A 13,924-nucleotide genomic window follows, 5' to 3' on the forward strand; every position below is an offset into this window, starting at 1 on the left:
TTGTCTCTGCTTGGGAAATGTGCCACCAGAGCTCACACCAACGCGGATCCGACTGTTCGTTGTTCGTGATCTTTGGTCGAAATAAAGGAACGCTCTGTCTCAAGGGTCCGTATCGGGGCAATGGGTTATCTTACTGACATATGAGATCACAGCCCTATGGGCGGGGTCCTTCATGTGACCTACAGCGAGCCCTTCGGAACCATCAGCCATCCCACCGGTTTCTTGATCTTTGGTCTCGAAAGACACGTCGACCCCTCTTCGAGCCTCTCAACATCGCCAAGACTCGGAGCCACTTGCCAACACAGGATCCCTGTTCGGCACTGTGGCCCCTAACCGATACAAGAGCCCCTCATTGTGTCAGAGACCTCGAACATTGCAAATCGCGGACCTCGGCCTCGTTTCTGCGTGGCTTATGGGTCTCAAGGACTCGGACAGACATAGAGTCGACCATTCGATGTTCGAGGCGTCTGATCGACTAGACACCCGCATTGTTTTGGGGATTCCTCAGACGGTGCAAGAGGATCTGTGACTGATATTTCAGGTCACGACCCTACGGCCCGCAATTCTTTATGTGGCCAACAGCCAGTACTTTGGGTTCTTATATCCTTCAACCGGGCCTTTAACACGCGATCAGGTGGCCGGCTGGATGCCCTTCGCTCGGGCGCGGGGGGTAATTTGACCCTTCCCTGAGATCTCGGGAACTAAGAAAGCTAGAAACACAAAATTTACAGGGTGTGTTGATCTGTACGTGAAATCACTTGGGTCAAAGTTTGAGGTTCCTAGGTCATGACCTTCGGGTCGAATAGAGTCAAACAAGTCAAATCCCAGGTTGGTCTTCAAAATGCCACCAGAACCTAGATAACTGTTTTTAAGCAAAAGGTCACATGCTTATTTAAATTCAATGACCTTGTTTGACCTTTTGAATGTCAGGGTGACCAAAATCGCACAAGACTCCTCCGATTTTTACATCACATTACATTTTACAAAAAAGACATCACTTTGCAATCTTCCGTCGCAGCGCAATATCACAGCACGGCCGCAGAATGCCGACGCGGAGCTCGGCCACAGAACACTGACGCAGAGCTCGGCCGCAGAGCCCGTCCGCATACATCTTGGCCGAAGGGCTCGGCCGCGGAGCACAGCCACGGGGCTGCCACCGCTGCCACCAGTTGTAGACGGCCGCCACGTCGAAGACACCGAGGTTTTAGGTGCACTATATTTGATGACCGCCCATCGCCAACACCGCGCTTCAACTCCTCGTGAACGCTGACAGGGAAACAACGAAACCTCGGAAATGGACAGACTAGACCTAGAACTAAACGGAGCGGAAGCAGACAGAACAGAGACTAAAATTAGCAATACAAAATGAATACCAAAATAGCATGGATTGACTGACGCTAAATTAGACCTCAAGATAATCGCAAGCTAAGTGACCCAACAAACGAGAAGCGAGCACTAAATCAAACTAGAAATGCAAACGGTGCACCGACTACACCCGACCCTGTTAACCAAAAAAAGACATCACTTCGCAATCTTCCGTCGCAGCGCACGATCACAGCACGGCCGCAGAATGCCGACGCGCAGCTCGGCCGCAGAACACCGACGCAGAGCTCGGCCGCAGAGCCCGTCGCATACATCTCGGCCGAAGAGCTCGGCCGCGGAGCACAGCCACGGGGCTCGGCCACGGAGCCCAGCCGCGGACATCACGGCCACAGAGCTCGGCCGCGGAGCTCAGCCGCGGACAGCACAACCGCGGGCAGCAACGGCCGCAGCGACGACACATCTGCGAACGCTAGGCAAAACACACGACATACGCAGCAACACACAACCCACAGTGCGGTGTAAGTTCCGTGTAATTGTAATAATAAGGGACAGCTCCGGCTTGAGGCATGACTGGGGGACCTGGGAACAGGGTTCGTGAAGTCAGTGAGCAACACTCCAATGACATGTCATGCCCATGTGCACTGTCCCGTTAACAGGACACATCAACCGGTAGCGCTACACCGGTAGGCCTGCGAAGACATTGCCAAACACGACACCAGAAAAGCAACCCAGGCAGTACATTTTATCCCATATAATCCAATTGCATTTCTGCCACATTTAGCCAAACTCAAGAAAATTTTAACCAACGACTTAACTCGGACAATAGCGATCCGGTGGCCTAGAAGCTCTGTCAGAGCGCCGGGGGGCTGGCACAGGAACAGGGGCCCTCGGAGACGCATCATGGACCAACACAGGAGCGGTCACGAGCCCATCAGGCACCAGCACAGGTGCGGTCAGTGGTCCATCTCCACCATCCGGAGCAGAAACGGGAACCTCAAGCACATCAGGGGCGTGCTCACCCACACGTCTCTCCGGAACCGCAGCGGATATATCCTGCACCTCTGACAGAACAGGCATCCCTGTCGAAAGAGGCGCCGGGCCACCCACAGCAACAGCCGCGGTTACCGAATTCTCGCCGGCTGGAAATGTGCCACGAGCAAATGGCGACAAGTACGAGTCGCCCTTCGGTGACGCGCCATCTGGTGGCGGAGGTGATCGGGGTGAAGGCTGATCTCCAACCTCGTGGTCCGCAGATAACGCCGAGCCTGGAATAGTCATGTCTGGGCCTGCGACAGGCACTGAGGGGTCATCGGAACGAGGGTTTCAGTCTATTGTGGTGAACCAATGACAGATCTTTTTCCCTCCCAACACCCCTCACCCTGTAATTGAGGTCAGACAGCTTAGCCATAACCACCGCAGGCTTCCCATGGCCTGACAAACTTGTAGTACTGGCCTCGCTGAGCTACACTCTTGAACAGATACACCGCGTCACCAGCCTGAAAGTGGTACATGGTCAGCTTCTTGTCGAACAATCTCTTGTTGCGGCGCATGACGCTTGTTTGAGGCCTGCAGCGCAAACTTGTGGGACAGTTTGATCCGCTGTGTGAGTCTGGACAGATACTCAGAAATCGTGGCGCACTTGGGGACAGCAGATGGTGCCTGGATTTGCACCGCAGCTGGTAGCCTAGGATTGCTGCCAAACATCAGGTAGTATGGAGAGTGTCCCAGTGAAAAATAAACCTTGGCTCTGTATCCGAGCATGAGCAGAGGCAAGTGAGCGTCCCAGTCGCCATGGTTCTCGTCCAAGTATTTTGCCAGCATGTCCATTATCGTTCGCATCATTCTGTCACACTTTGAGTTCCCCTCAGGATGGAAAGCAGAGCAATGCGTTTCTCAACGCCCAGCAATCGACAAACCTCAGCCAGAAGGGTATCAGAAATTCGCAACACTGTCTGAATGAATGCGGCGGGGGCATCCGAAACGCGCGATAAGTTGGTTGACAATCACATCAGCAACAGTGGCGGCAGTCATGTCGGGGACCGGAAGCACTTCACACCAGCGCGGTAAAATGACCACAGATCGCCAGAAGGTGCTTGTTCCATGGGTCGTCGTGGGCAGCCCACATAGAAAATCGATAGACACAGTCTCGAAAGGTTCTTCGGCAAGCAATTCACCCATTGAAGCCCTTGGGCGCGGAATAGGAGTAGCTCGTGTGCTGCACTTCTCACACCGGCTGCAAAAATCTTTGATGACGGGCCTCCATCCCGCACCACCAAAACTCGCGTCTCGCGGCGACGTCAGCGACTCTGAGCCAAAATGGCCACCAGCAGGGCCGGCATGTAGGGACGTCAGTACACCGGGTATCAACTGTTTTGGGACAACCAGCTGTAGCTGGTCTTCACCACCAGCGCAAGTCCGATAGCAGCGGAAGACAACACCATCGATAAGTCTCAGACGGTGCCATTGGCGCAAAAGTAGAATCGACTCAGTGTCTACAGAAGAGGATCTTGGTCTCTTGCCCAGAGATAAATGTTTCGCAATCTCAGAAATTGCAGAATCCTGATCCTGCTCGTGTCGCAGGGAAACTGGTTAGACCAGGAATTCGCAGACACCGCACACACATGTTCATCAGTCTGGGTTTCGGCGCCACACGTCATTTGGGGACATCGACTCATCACATCGGCAGGGACATTCTCAACACCAGGTCTGAACACTACCTGAAAATCAAATGCAGAAAGTATTTCAAACCATCTCGCCAAAATTCCAGTAGGGTTTTTAAATGTCAGGAGCCAACGCAAGCTGGCATGGTCTGTGCGTAGCTCGAAACGTTTCCCAATCAAATAATGCCTGAAATGTTCGACGAACACGACACACGCCAAAAGCTCTTTGCGGGTTTGTGCTGTAATTACGCTGCGATTTGCTCAGTTTCTGAGAGGCATAGGCAATCACACGGTCCTCACCGCCCTGCTCCTGAAAAAGGGTTGCCCCGATTCCCAGGTCAGATGTATCAGTATCGAGACGGAACCTTCCCGCACCAGCCGAAAAACGCGGAAATGACACAACAGGCGCACACGACAGCGCTCGCTTCAGCATGTCAAACGCGCTTTGCGTTTCCTCAGTCCCACACGAACTTGTGTCTTTTTGGGCCAAGCGGAACAGGGGGGCAGCGATCTCAGCGAAGCTTCGTATGAACTTGCGAAAATAGGAAGCCAGCCCAAGGAAACTGCTTAGTTCCTTCTGTGTTCTCGGGCAGGGCCAGTCCACCACCTTTTGGACCTTCTCCGGGTCGGTGGACACACCATTAGCGGGCACTACATGTCCCAAGAAATTCGCATTTTTGGTGAAAAATGAGCGTTTCTGTAGGTTCAGGGTCAGGCCAGCACTCTCAAAACGTTGCAGAACCGTGTCGAGTTTGGTAATGACGTCGTCAAATCCACAGCCATGCACAATGATATCGTCAAAATAACTAACACAGTCTCCGGGGGTCACATCTCCCAAAACAACGTCAAGAAGACAGGCACAGGTTGCAGGTGCCCCAGCCAAACCAAAAACCATGCGAGTATAACGATACGTGCCGAACGGTGTGGTAACGGTAGTTTTACCCCTGTCTTTAGGATCCACGGCAACCTGAAAATATGTGCTGTTCATATCCAATTGGCAGAATGTGTCAGAGCCAGCCAATGCCTCAAGCGAATCATCAACTCTCGGTATGTGATATACTGGTACCTTTTGACACGTCGTTCAGGCGGTGCAAATCAGCCACCAGTCTGTATGCACCAGATTTCTTCTTCACCAGACAGGATGGGGGCGACTATGCATCATCAGACTCCTCCAAAATACCTTGACTGACTAGCTCACGGAGCTGAGAATGCAGTTCGTCCGCCAGGTGAGGTGGAACACGCCTGGGGGGGCTGACGAATGGGAGGGTGGTCACCGGTATCAATCTCATGGGTGACCAGATCCGTAAACCCGATATGACCGCCAAAGATGTCAGCGCGTCGTTCGAGTAGCGACTCTAACTTACCTCTCTGCTCAGGCGACAGGTCGGAACCACACTGGTCAGACCGCAGTCTGACAGTTTGCTCAGTCCTCAGCTCATCGTCCGAACAGTGTGGCTGCACGGCAAAACCAACCTCCAACCTGGCCAGGGCACGCTTTTTGGGAATAGTAATGGGCTCAGTCGTCACATTTCGCACAACAAATGGCACTCTGGAGCCAGCGACAGTCACGAGTGCACTGATGACCAAAACCATTCAGTTCATCAACGGGTTCGACGAGAGCAGGGCCATTGTAGAAACTATTCTGCACAAAACCTTTTAAAACAACCTCAGTGCCAGGAAAGACGACCCTGTCAGCATTCAAAGAAACGTCGCCGATCGTCACAGCGTGAGCGGACGCTGAACGAACGGCCTCGACGGGGGTAACAAAAAGTTGTTTTGCACGCAATCAATAACACAGGGACAATGCTGCAAAAAATCAACACCGAGCAAACAAGGCACGTCAGTGACATCAGAAACGAAAAATGGTACGGTGCACTTAACGCCAGCAATGTCGAAAGGCACCACAGTTCGACCAAGAAGTGGGAGCTCAGAATGCGACGCAGTACGGGCCTGTACAGATGTCTTTCTCAGTGTCAGGTTCGGCATTGCATCAAACACGGACTTATGCAACACGCTGATCGAGCTACCTGTGTCAAGAAGGCACTGACAATCCACACCAGCGAGGCGCGCCGTCAGACGCATGTCATCGGTCAGTGATATCACATTCGACGGTGACTCAGACTGAGCGCCATCGGAGTTTGAGCGGTCCGGTCGCTCGGTGGTGGAACGCTTCGCTGGAGACTGCTCTCTCGGCGGCCGGACCCCAACTCGTTTCCCTGCAGAAAAGACTGCTCAGGGCATGTCTGGGGGCACATCATGGCCAAGTGGCCAGCTGGAGTGACATTTTAAGCACTTCCGGTTCCGCATTCTGCAGCGATCGCGGACATGATTCTGCCCACCGCAGCACAGACATAACCGCGAGCCGCGGTCTCTCTGACCGGCAGAAGTGCCACCGGGACGAGAGGCTGCCTGAACTGCGGCCTCTAAGCTCATCACCCTCCTCGTCAACACAGCCAGTTCACCGTCACAGTCGAGACGGCGGACACTGGGCTGATACTGCTTCAGATATGCCTGTGAAGCAATCAGGTTACGCACTTTAGTGATGGCGCCGTCAAAGGACGAAATACCGTCCGCAATAACAGCGGCATGTAAGTCAGCGGGCAAGGTGGCCGGGACGTATCGGTGAGGGTAGGGAAAGCCATAGCCATCAGCTTTCTAAATCTGATGACAAACGCATCGAGACTCTCGCCCACACTAAACCTCAACTCACGCAAGGCGAGGTGATGCTCTGTCACGGTCTTAGCACCGAAAGCACCTCTCAACCCTGCAGCAGCCGTCTCGAAGGTGGCAGCCTGTTGAGTGGGCAAGCTATCGAATGCGTCACGAGCAATGCCAGTGAGTGACAGCGGTAAGACATTTGACATTTGCTCCCCGGTCCATTCTCGGAGCATGGCATACCGCTGAAATCATCAAGAAAGCGTCTCAGCGAACCACGTCCATCAAAACTCGGCATCGTCAGACCAGCCATCTCGGATCCCAAATGCGCAGCAGGAGCCACATCAGCCCGAACGGGAGGCTTAGAGTCCATGCTATCAGGAAAGCAATTCAGTCCAAAAAAGATGAAGCAAGACTAGGTACCTAACCGACCATTGCAGCAGCGCAGGTACCCAGACAGTGTCGCCAGCAGCCCGGTATCACCTGGCAGCCATCAGTCACAGCTACTCCCGCTGCTGCGCACGGCAGAGTTGGACCGGCCGTCCGCTCAGACGCAGCGCGGCGTCCCGCGCAGGAAGCATGCACCAGACCGACCCGGCGGAGGTCACTCGGCCGGCCGGCGGGCGAGTGGCCGCGGGCGGTCGCAGAGGCGCGCTCAGCGACCCCAGATAAGGCAGGCGTCACCGGGCAGGCGAATGAGCGCGAAAACCTCGTCGACGCGGCAGTAGTTGCGACGTGGGCCCTCCATCCCACCGCTGCCACCAGTTGTAGACGGCCGCCACGTCGAAGACACCGAGGTTTTAGGTGCACTATATTTGATGACCGCCCATCGCCAACACCGCGCTTCAACTCCTCGTGGACGCTGACAGGGAAACAACGAAACCTCGGAAATGGACAGACTAGACCTAGAACTAAACAGAGCGGAAACAGACAAAACAGAGACTAAAATTAGCAATACAAGATGAATACCAAAATAGCATGGATTAACTGACGCTAAATTAGACTTCAAGATAATCGCAAGCTAAGTGACCCAACAAACGAGAAGCGAGCACTAAATCAAACTAGAAATGCAAACGGTGCACCGACTACATTTGAATAGGCAACAAAGATTACGTTAGCCAGTATGTTAAAAAAGCTGACCGGGGTCATTGTAGGTCAATTATATATAATGACCTCTAAGAAGTTGGTAGAAGATGCATAATGCGGTTCCTGTCATCAATCAATTCGAAATAAGCGACAGAAAATATCCCATACAGCAAGCTCTAGAGTAATAAAACAGGTTGGTTTTGACCTTGGTCTGACCGTTATACCTGGCCTTAGGTCAATGTAATTTGCTCATTCGATATTCATGTTGTTTGAGAAAGTATCTCAAATATGCATGGTTTCGTCTAACACTTCATTGTTGCATCAGATCGCACGATTCCCTAGAAATTGACTTCGCTAAAACCATGGCCTGTTTTTGATCTACCATAGGTCAACGACCTTACAAGGTACATCTAAATTGTTGATACCAAACGATCCGTTATTTAACTGTCTACGGCTAAGCAAAATTTGACGCAGCTACGCCGCACCGTTCGGAAACCATTCTGGAAAAACCTTAGGGGGTCAATTTGGCCCCCAACCGAGCGCGTGTTAATTGGTGGTTGCGGCAGGCAGCCCTGGCCCCTCCTCGGCCCTCGTCGAATACTTCCCTTGGTCGGCTCGAGGCCCTTGCGAGCACAGAGCCCTCTGTTAGGCGCTTTGGGCCCGTGACAGATACAAGGCCCCCGACTGGTGTAAATCACTGGCTGTGGCTTTATAGCTTATTGGGAAGTGCATCCTCAGGCCCATACTGGCACGGGGCCGACTCTGCGGTACTGTGGTACCTGATCGATGCATAGGCCCATATTGACTCAAGGGGTCACAGATCGGCGCAAAGGGCCCACCGGCCGTTATTTGACGGTCCGTTTTCGCAGTTCAGGGCCCCTGAATAATACTGACCAGCCCTCTGTACCCTTTGACTCTTTCAATCGGGCTCTTGATGTTCGGACCTATGGGGCCCTTTCGGGTCTTCATCCCTCCGTCAGTCAGCCGGCACGTGACGTCACAAACTGCGTGAATTTATATATATATATATATATACATATATATATTATACATGTATATATATACATGTATATATATATACATGTATATATATATATATGTATATATAATACATATATATATACATGTAATATATCTATATATATATATATATATATATATATATATATATATAATATATAGATACATATGCCGCGGAATAATAAAATGGGAACCCACGTTACTGTGCCCAGCCTTATTAGGCTAGGTGAACTACTTAGACGTGCTACTACTAGGCGTGCTACGTGCTACCACTTAGGCGTGGGTACGTGCTGGACATACATAGAGCTCACTCATTTTTCTACCGATTATGTGAACTCTTGTGATTTGAGGCCAAGTGTATAGGAAAGGCCCGACAAAATAAACTCATGTTGGCTGTTAAATACCATCAAAACCAAGTGCGGACGTTATTTCTAATTTATTTACGGCTAGCCGGCATGGCGATGTATTCAGCTGACGGCTGATGACTAATGTATACTTTTTCCTTTGTTGCAAAGGAAGACAAAATATCCTAACATTCAAAGTATATTTAGAGCGTGATGCACAAATGCAATAAGTCGCAACTCAACAGCCAAGGAAAATGGTGTGTACGGACTCGACGGCACGTAAAGTTACGTTCGACAATGGCACGTACAAATTCATTGGCGCATATCAGACCACTGCTCCAATGCTTAAGCACGAATGCTAATAGGGACGAAACCTGACCCATCATGGGTGCCACAGGAGGCAAACAAACTGGCTCCCGTCAACAAGTATAGGGTCCTCAGAGCAAGCGAAAAAGTGAGAGCAACGTGGTGAGCCCCTAAACGACCGTTAGTGCCCGGCAGGCCGGCATACAAGGCCCGGCTAGAGCACAGGGCCCTCTGAGCAAGGGGGTTAACAGCAAGAGCCTTGACAGGAGTGAAGAGTCCCCCGAAGATGAGACCAAGGGGAAAGAACCCTTGATCAAAAGGAGGAGGGGGGGGGGGGGGGGGGCTCTGAGCATCGGGTGTCTTGGTACCTTACCATACATGAGCTCCAGCAACAGCACGAGGCCCTCCGAGCAAGTGGAAAGAGCCCGAGAGTAATATGAAGAGCCGCTGAGCAGCTGAGTGTACCCTGGCATATGAGGCCCCGGAAAAAGCGTATGGAGCCTTTCGGGCGAACGGAAAAAATCCGTGGAGGAAAACCTCATCGATCAAGAATCAAGGGCAGCGTGGAAGCCCTTGATCTGCAAAGAGATCAAGGACAACGTGGAAAGCTCCTTAGCGATCAGACTGACCCGGCAAGTGGACATATAGGGCCCGGACAACAGCGTAATATCCCTTCACGGCGTAATGAACCCCAAAATTTCCCACAAGCAACACCTTTAAATCAATCAGGAACTGACTTTTCTGCTTAGGAAATCTTTGATTTTTCCAGCAATTATTCTAGGTCGTCTGTAGGCACAAAGACGTCCAATTTTGTTGTGTTTTTGTTTTGTTATAAAACTGTGTCCGTTCGGCCGGTTGTGGGCCCCTTTAGAGTCTTTAAGTCCCCTCGGTATGGTCCACGGGGGAATGGTTCCGTGCGTTCCTCCTCTCAATCTGTAATCGCCATCGGCCCGAGCAGCTTAATAAATGGGGCCCACCAAGAACATAGGGTCATCCACTCAAATAAGAAGAAGTCAAAACGCAGCATGGAGAGCCTCGGAATGATCGAGTGTGCCCGGGCAGGTATCGGATGGTAGCCCCCGACAAGGGCGCAGGACCAGTGCCCGAGCAAGTTATCATATAGGGTCCCTGTCAAGAGCGTAGGGACCTCCATACGAATAGGAAGTACCCAATACCCAATGTAGAGCCCCCTCCCCCCCCCCCCCCCCCCGAATGATCAAGTGTGTTCGAACAGGTTACAGATACGGCTCCTAACAAGAGCGGTAGAGCCCTCCATTCAAATAGAAGCACACAATACCCAATGTAATTGGCCCCCCGAACGATGGTATGAACCCGAGCAACTCATCAGAAGAGGTCTGACAAGAGCGCAGGGCGCTCCACTCAAATAAGAAGTACCCAAAACCCCGTGCACAGAGACCCCAAAAGACGGAGTCTACACGAAGAGATTGTCCAAATGGCCCCCGACAGGAGTGTAGAGTCCTAAATTTCAATACCAAAGCCCAATCTGTAGGGCCCCCGAACGATCCAGTGTGGCTGAACAGTGAGGCGAACAGAGAGCCCCCCCCCCCCCCGACAGGTGCGTGGGGCCCAGTTCAAATAGGACGTACCCAAAACCCAATGTAGAGAGTCCCGAGCGACCGAATATGCCGGAGCAGGTTATCAGATAGGCCCCTGACAAGATTGTAGGGTCCCCATTAAACAAAACTCACTTAAGACCTAGTGTGGAAGATCCCCAAAAGATGAAGTGCACCCATGCAGGCTGTCAGATGGCCCCTGACAAGAGCGTAAGGTCCTACATTAAAATACCCAATGTGCAGGGCCCCCAAGCAATCCGTTGTGCCTGAGCAGGTTAACAGATGGGCCCCGACAAGTGCGTAAGGTCTTCCGTTTCAAGTATGAAATACCCACCACATGATGTAGAGGGATCCGAATGATCGAGTGCACCAGAGCATGTTGTTAGGTAAGGATATCGTTAAGAGCGTAGGGCCCTCTATGCAAATAAAACGTACCCAAGACCTCGTATGGAGGGCCCCTTAAATATGGAGTGTACCCGAGCCGGCAAACAGATGACCGCGACAAGAGTGTAGGGCCCTACATTGAAATATCCAATGCGCAGGGCCCGCAAACGATCCAGTGTGCTGGAGCATGTTAATAGATGGAGCGTCGACAACTGTGTAGGGACACCCATTATAACAGAAAGTACCCAATGCCCATGTTGGAGGGTCCCGAACTACCGAGTGTGCATAAGCAGGTTTACAGATGGCCCCCAATAGGAGCGCAGGCCCTAAGAAAGTGACTTGAAATTGGAAGCGTCCTGGACCAGTGTAAAGGGCCCATGAGGATATCGCCAGTGGTGTCGGTAGGTGAACCAAAACCAACGTAAGGGGCCTCTGAGCAACCGAGAATAGTCCGGCAGGTTAACGTATGGGACCGTGGCTATAACTGATATAGCCTTTCTGGCGAATGGAAAAAAATCCGTGTGTAGGGCCCCTGATTGACAAGAACGCCCCGGCACGCTTGCAGGAAGGGCACAGCAACAGCGCAGTGCCCTCCGAGCAAACGCAAAGAAATTAAACGCAACATAGAAGACTTCTTAACAATCGGAATGACCCGGCAAGTAGGCATATAGATCCCCGGAAACATTGGGCCCCTGGAGGGCGTAATAATGCTTAAGATTCCCAATTAACAAGTTTTTCAATCACTGAATATTTTTTATCTTTTCTCGTGGGCCTTCTCTTTTGTTTTAAACTGTTCTTGGTCGTCTGAAAACCTTAAGATACCCAGTTTTGTACGTCTTTGAATTTCCAGACCACCAAGAAAAGGTGCGATTTGAACGTACGCGGCCCCTACCAACTTTTCAGGTAGCATTTTCCTAGAGGATTTTCTTTATGATATGGCAGCTATTAATTGGTAGGGTTTCATGCGCATATTTGACAATAGCGGCATTTGTCAGCTCGAGAATCTATGTATAGAAAGATACAGATACGGTTCTCGTATGATGCTGCATGAAAAATAAACCTCTAACACCCTAATTCCTTTTGGTCATTACTCTCAGGATATTGTTTCCTCAATGAGCTCTAAGCACAAGGTCCTCTGTCGTGCAGTTTGTCTTAGAATATCATGGTGAAATTGGTCTGGCAGTGCTATGGACAACATGTGAACATGTGAAATGATTTCGAGCGTTGTGCCACTCTGACTCATTTAATTTAATAGTGTGTAAAGAAATGAGTAATTTGGTACAGCTAAAATAGGTAATGATGTGCCATGAGCTTGGACATGCCTGGTGCATGCCGGCATAGTCAATTTGTTCCATCATGTCTTGCTTTTTACTTGGTATCCTATATAAAATATATCTCAGCTTCCTATACCTGAAGTTATGTGGTCATGCAATATGCTGATATAAGTTGGAACCCCTACATGATACCAGGGCAAGTATCAGCTAGATTTCGGTAGGCCCCATTGTCCTCAAATGATGGCATTACTGGGCATTGTACACTTCTGTCATGTATGCTTTTCCAAAAAGCACAAGTGTAGGTAATTAGTGATCATTGGTTGTAGTTCAGGCTGTATTCTCATAATCTACTGGCTATTTTATTTAGGGGAAATTTAAAATGATGGCCAACTGAAGGACCACAGTTATATAGACCTAGAACATAGCAGCTTAGGTTGATTCATGGCTGGTGAAAATGAAAAGCATCAAAAAAGGAAAGATGGAATGAATAAAAAATAAATGAATTTCTGGTTTGCATTTATTATTGAAATGCCATTGATTTTCATTGTCATAATGTTACTCCTTTAGTAAGCCTGGTTTTCTTCACTTCAGAGCTTATCAAAGTATGCTGCTCACATTTATGAGACTGCAAGCTTCTTTGCCCACCAAGAATGCTGTTATACACACAATCAGGTAAATATTTATAACTTTTGTTTGATGGATTAGATGTATTGGTTTGCTTATTTTGCTTGAACTGTATTTTTTAGGTGCAATATACATGTGGTAAATGCCTCAAGCATTGTCATGCAGGATGTATAGTGGGATATATTCATATAATTGCCATGATAATTGTACCCAATGTTTTGGCTGGTGATTTTTCTGATTAAAAAAGAAGAGTGTTCATTCTCATTTATTCTCAAACATTCTCAGCATCAAATAGCAGTTTAGGATGCCAAGAGAAGTACCTGTGGAAAACTTTTTCCTGCAAATAAAGACCATTGGCTGGGACAGATGCTTGAATAATTAGTTCACAAACACTTAAGATGGTAGATACAACATTTATAAAAAATACTGTGCATAAATTAATCAGACCAGTGCACACCAATGTGTTTTCATATGTTGCAAGCATCCAATTACCCCTGATTTCAGGTTATCATGGTGCAAGCCTTGCAAGCATCTGCTCAGCCAGTGCAAGCCATCCAACTTGGCCTTCCGTGTGCGCGCTGGTCCCGCACGGCCCGGCCTTTCGCCATGGCTGCTGGCGCGTCCACGCTTATCGCGCTGCTTGCCTGCTGGTCTGGCCGTGGCAGCATGTGGCG

At 50.3% G+C, this 13,924-nt stretch overlaps 1 long non-coding RNA gene across 1 annotated transcript; it reads left to right on the forward strand.

The window, feature by feature from the left end:
* The first annotated feature begins 12,414 nt into the window (after positions 1 to 12,414).
* LOC119107183 (uncharacterized) lies at positions 12,415 to 13,923 on the forward strand. The gene is made up of 3 exons (XR_005095217.1): positions 12,415 to 12,482; positions 13,218 to 13,298; positions 13,755 to 13,923. It is a non-coding gene; the product is annotated as an uncharacterized LOC119107183 (long non-coding RNA).
* The last annotated feature ends 1 nt before the right edge of the window (position 13,924 follows it).

Source organism: Pollicipes pollicipes, unplaced genomic scaffold (genome assembly GCF_011947565.3).
Source record: "Pollicipes pollicipes isolate AB1234 unplaced genomic scaffold, Ppol_2.1 Scaffold_6686;HRSCAF=7923_pilon_pilon_pilon, whole genome shotgun sequence".
Taxonomy (NCBI): domain Eukaryota; kingdom Metazoa; phylum Arthropoda; class Thecostraca; order Pollicipedomorpha; family Pollicipedidae; genus Pollicipes; species Pollicipes pollicipes.